This window comes from Heteronotia binoei, chromosome 1, assembly GCF_032191835.1.
Source record: "Heteronotia binoei isolate CCM8104 ecotype False Entrance Well chromosome 1, APGP_CSIRO_Hbin_v1, whole genome shotgun sequence".
Classification (NCBI taxonomy): domain Eukaryota; kingdom Metazoa; phylum Chordata; class Lepidosauria; order Squamata; family Gekkonidae; genus Heteronotia; species Heteronotia binoei.
In genome coordinates this window covers 272,792,930-272,798,929 of record NC_083223.1, presented here as the reverse complement: position 1 = coordinate 272,798,929, position 6,000 = coordinate 272,792,930, and positions in this window count along the sequence as shown.

The following is a 6,000-nucleotide window of genomic DNA, read 5'->3' as shown; positions in this document are numbered from 1 at the left end:
CCCAACATGGCTTCTCTTATGTTCTTATGTGACACAGACTGTTGGACTGGATGGGCCATTGGCCTGATCCAACATGGCTTCTCTTGTGTTCTTATGTGACACAGAGTGTTGGACTGGATGGGGCATTGGCCTGATCCAACATGGCTTCTCTTATGTTCTTATGTGACACAGAGTGTTGGACTGGATGGGCCATTGGCCTGACCCAACATGGCTTCTCTTATGTTCTTATGTGACAAAGAGTGTTGGACTGGATGGGCCATTGGCCTGACCCAACATGGCTTCTCTTATGTTCTTATGTGACACAGAGTGTTGGACTGGATGGGCCATTGGCCTGATCCAACATGGCTTCTCTTGTGTTCTTATGTGACACAGAGTGTTGGACTGGATGGGGCATTGGCCTGATCCAACATGGCTTCTCTTATGTTCTTATGTGACACAGAGTGTTGGACTGGATGGGCCATCGGCCTGATCCAACATGGCTTCTCTTCTGTTCTTATGTGACACAGAGTGTTGGACTGGATGGGCCACTGGCCTGATCCAACATGGCTTCTCTTATGTTCTTATGTGACCCAGAGTGCTGGACTGGAGGGGCCATTGGCCTGATCCAATATGGCTTCTCTTATGTTCTTATGTGACACAGAATGTTGGACTGGATGGGCCATTGGCCTGATCCAACATGGCTTCTCTTGTGTTCTTATGTGACACAGAGTGTTGGACTGGATGGGGCATTGGCCTAACCCAGCATGGCTTCTCTTATGTTCCTATATGACACAGAGTGTTGGACTGGATGGGCCATTGGCCTGTCCCAACAGGGCTTCTCTTATGTTCTTATGTGACACAGAGTGTTGGACTGGATGGGCCGTTGGCCTGACCCAACATGGCTTCTCTTATGTGACACAGAGTGTTGGACTGGATGGGCCATTGGCCTGACCCAACATGGCTTCTCTTATGTTCTTATGTGACACAGAGTGTTGGACTGGATGGGCCACTGGCCTGATCCAACATGGCTTCTCTTATGTTTTTATGTGACACAGAGTGTTGGACTGGGTGGGCCATCGGCCTGACCCAACATGGCTTCTCTTATGTTCTTACTTGGTGCGCCTAATAGCAGGGCCGGCCGTGCTTCTTCCATGCTCACCATCTCTACCTAGAATAACATCTGCAGAAATAGCTGCTGAACAACACTCTTGAAACTCAAGCCCAGTCCGCAATAGTTGGAAATGTTGATGGCAGATAAAGGAGTGCTGGAAGATTTGCGCGGACCAATACAAGTAGGCTTACGTTCGTCAAGTGTTTGCTTTACAACGTGTACTTGCTTGTAATAGCCTGAAGGGCCTGGCAGCTACTGAGTGTCGGTTCCCGCCCTTGCAACTTCCAGCACCCACTTTAATCAGGGCTAACAGAGGTGAGACTCTTCCCCCACATTCCTGGAGAGTGGGAGTGAAGCCAAATTGAATCAGGCTTCTTGGCGAGTCACTCTCATTCATGTCTTCCTGTGGACTTCAGGTGGGAATGTGGGAATATTGGTAATGGTAATCACGACTGCGTGGCCTGTTTCAGAGTTCAAAGGACATCTCGTCATTGTGGTCATGACCAGAGTGCCTTTGTTCTTCTCCTTTATTTTCTGCATGGGTTTTTAATCAGTGCCGCCATTATCTGTTCTTTTCAACCAGACCAGCTCCTCGGGTGCCTTTAAGATCAGTTTCAGATTTTTAATTAAAGGAGGTTCCTAAGCTGCCGTTCCGTTGGACTTTATTCTGCCCAGTGAAAGAAGCTTCTTTTTAGGCCTGGATAGGGTTACCAAGTCTAACTCAGATAATATCTGGGGACTTTGGGGGTGGGGCCAGGAGACCTTGGGAGTGGAGCCGGGAGACTTTCCCTAAAATAAATAAATTAAAAACACAGCAGTGCAGTTCCCCTGAATATAGTCTACATTTCCTCATCCAAGTAGCTGCAAATCATCTCTCTCTCTCTCTCTCTCTCTCTCTCTCTCTCTCTCTCTCTCTCTCTCTCTTTCCCACACACACACACACACACAGAAGCAAAAATAAAATAGTTTGCAATTCCACACTCTCTTTCCCACACACTGGGGCAATTTACTCACCCAAGTAGCTGCAAATCATCTCTCTCTCTCACACACACACACACACACGCACACACACACAGAAGCAGGGAAGGAGCCTGGGAAAGCAGGAGAACTCCCGCTGGGACCTGGGGATTGGCAAACCTAAGCCTGGAAGAATATGGGCAAGTTAGGAAATGTCAACCAGCAACTAAAGTAGAAGTGGAAACTGTCCCAAATCTCATCCAATTGTTCCAGCTAATAGTCAGTTCAAGATGCCCCAAATCCAGTAAACTATTTGTGTTTTCCCTCACTTCTGGATAGGGTTGCCAAGTCCAACTCAGAAAATATCTGGGGACTTTGGAGGTGGAGCTGGTAGACTTTGGGGGTGGAGCCAGGAGACTTTCTCATTCCCTAAAATAAAAAAAATCCAGCAGTGCAGTTCTCCTGAATACAGTCTTCATTTCCTCATCCCCTAGCAGCTAAACCTCCACTAAATGAAAGTGAATACACACATACTCACAAAGCAGCCAAAATAAACACAGTTAGCAAGCACACACTTTTGTGATCTCACAGGGGCAATTTACTCACATCGCTGAATATAGCCATCTGCTGTACTTCAACCAACTTCTTCAGACTAATAGAAAAATGAAAGAACAGCCTAGCGCGGGGGGGGGGAGGGTTTCCTCCATATAGAGGGACTGAGAACCACATAGTTTTGTCTGCTCAGCCCCCCCCCACACACACACACACAGTTGCAAGCCTCTTCCAAACCTGCTGAGGTCTGAAGGCACATGGTGGCTGTTGGGGTGGGGCTCCTCCCATTGGCTTTGGAGGGGGGACTCTATGACATTGGACTCACTGAGTTGCCTATTCTCTTCAGCAAATCATCAAAAGTTTCCCAACCTGGATCTGGCCACTGTACCACCCTTCCCCACCAGTGGCCGGGGGGGGGGGGACCCAGCACCCCTAGTGTAGATGCTTTCCCCTTGATGTGCACCCTTTTTTAACATTTATTTGTTGATTGATCATTTATTTTGCACATCTCTATTCCGATATTCTCCCAGGTGGGGACCTAAAGCAGCTAACAGTACATGGGGAAGCGGGAGGAGAACATAAAAACAAGCCGGAAAAGCAGAAGAGATTTCCAATTGCCAATGCTGATGTGGAGCCTTCAAAAGTGGAATCCACCATCTGGAGTATCCATACCCAGCATTGAACTTTGTTAGACTTAAAGGCGTCACTGGACTCAGACTTGGCGCTAAAGATACCGCTGTAGCATTCTCAGGAGACTCGTTGACATCACTCCGTAGAGACAGAACAGCTGTCATTATGGCGTTCTCCTTGTGGCTCACAGCAACGCCGGGCACAATTTGGTCTCCCGCCCTCTTCGCACTCGGAACGGGCGTCGAGGCCGTTGCTGACTGGGCGCCCCCAATAATCTCGGCATCCACCTGAAGGCCGCCGGACCCCGCATGACCCTCCACAGCAGCAGTACTCTAATGCTGAGCCAGTACAGAGAGGCTGGCCGCAATAGCAGCGATAGTCGTGTCCTCCTCTTCTGGGTATGCAGTTATTGCTACACGGCACACACGCCGTGTTCTCCACGTAGCAGAATGGTGTGCGGCGATTATCTAGCCACGAACCCGCAGGGTCGTACCACGTTGAGTTCAAGTTGAAGTAGGATTCCCTTCCAGATGAACAGGTCATTATGTAGCCTGCAGAAGACTGAAAGAAAGAAGTCACCAGTTTCTTGGGATGTGGGTTCAAGATACATTGTTTCTATGAAACGTACTGAACATCACCCTCTCTAACTATGTTAGATTGCATATTTAAAGGACAAGTAGCTTGTCATGATCATAAGCCTGTATTATAGTAGCTACAGGACCAACATTTCCCAGTATCCCTTGTGTCCATCTGATTGGGTGGGCAGCAGTTTTGGAGGGAAACTTACCCAGTGGAGACCAGACAGGTGGGACCTAAAAGAAAGGAAGAAAAAGAAGAAGAAGAAGTAGAAGAAGAAGAAGATATTGGATTTCTATCCCGCCCTCCACTCCGAAGAGTCTCAGAGCAGCTCACAATCTCCTTTACCTTCCTCCCCCACAACAGACACCCTGTGAGGTGGGTGGGGCTGGAGAGGGCTCTCACAGCAGCTGCCCTTTCAAGGACAACCTCTGCCACAGCTATGGCTGACCCAAGGCCATGCTAGCAGGTGCAAGTGGAGGAGTGGGGAATCAAACCTGGTTCTCCCAGATAAGAGTCTGCACACTTAACCACTACACCAAACTGGCTCTCCACACCAAGGAAGGAAAGAGAGACACTCTGGAGAGGCTGCAGTCAGGTGGGTTCTCTCTGGAAAGGCTGCAGTCATGAGAGCTCCCTCTTCCAAAGAATGGTGAGTTGGAATTAGAGGAAGGGAATGTATGGTTAGTCACATCAGGGCTTTTTCTGTCTTTATACCACCTTTACTGTTTTCCACGTTCACTATTGCATTAAAAGTTACAACCCACTTGTTTGTTCTTAAGCACTTACAATAAACTTATTGTTGTTACACCGTCTGGGTCTTTATGTCTCTTCGGTCACAGAGAAAAAAATGCTTATATAGATATGTTCGAAAGAGGCATTTCACTACTAAGAACATAAGAGAAGCCATGTTGAATCAGGCCAGTGGCCCATCCAGTGCAACACTCTGTGTCACACAGTGGCAAAAAAACCCCAAAAATCACCAGGCACCATCAGGAGGTCCATCAGTGGGGCTAGAACACTAGAAGCCCTCCCACTGTGCGCTCCCCAAGCACCAAGAATACAGACAGAGCCTCATCTATAACCTGTGACTAATAGCTGCTGATGGACCTTTCCTCCATATGTTTATCCAATCCCCTCTTGAAGCTATCTATACTTGTAGCCAGGCCTCAGATTCAGTGGGAGCTCACAGGAGAGCAGCTCCTGAATCTTTCTGAGATTCCACCTCCTCCTTCTGCGAGTTCCACCTCCTTGTCCATTGAATAGTAGGTGCAGCTGCATAACAATCCCTGGATGAGCTCCACCACCTATTTTTCTACAAAATGACCTCTGCTTGTAGCTGCCATCACCTCCTGTGGCAGTGAATTCCATGTGTTAATCACCCTTCAGGTATTTCTTTTGATCTGTTCTACCCTGACTGCTCAGCAATGTCATGGAGTGTCCAGGAGTTCTTGTATTGTGGAAAGGGAGAAAAGTCCTTCTTTCTCTGCCTTCTCTATCCCATGCATAATCTTGTAATGTCACCCTAACCCTAACTACCAACTGGGAAGAAGTTGAAAAGAATCCTACTGGATCAGAACTGACCCTGACTGAATCCAGTATCCTGTTTCCAACCGTGGCCAGATGCTTCAGAGAGGTTCACTAAGACACAGTAAAAATATCAATTGCCCTCCACATCAAAAGCTGGTAAAAATATCAATTGCCCTCCACATCAAAAGCTGGTATCGAGAGCCAAATTCCAAAAAGTGACCTTCAGCATCAGTCATAGCACATGGCTTTTGTACATTCTCATTTCCCACACTTGTAAATTCCTGTTTCTTTATTTGTTATGTTCTCCTTGAAGAAATCCCTTGGCACCTGTCGCATCAACCATCACCAGTGGTCTGATCTAGCCTCAGATCGCAAAGCATGGAGGCACACCATCCCCCAGGCTGTCTCTTCCTTCGAGAACGCACGCATAGCTGGTCTTGAGGACAAAAGGAGATTGAGGAAGAATCGCACTGCTACAGGACCAACCCTAAATCAGACTTTTCCCTGCAGCCACTGTGGCCGGACCTGCCTGTCCCGCATTGGTCTTGTCAGCCACCAGCGAGCCTGCAGCAGACGTGGACTACTGCACCCTTCTTAAATCTTCGTTCGCGAAGTCCAGCCGAGAGATGTTCTGCTAAACCCTGAAGGGAGATAATGCCGGACAT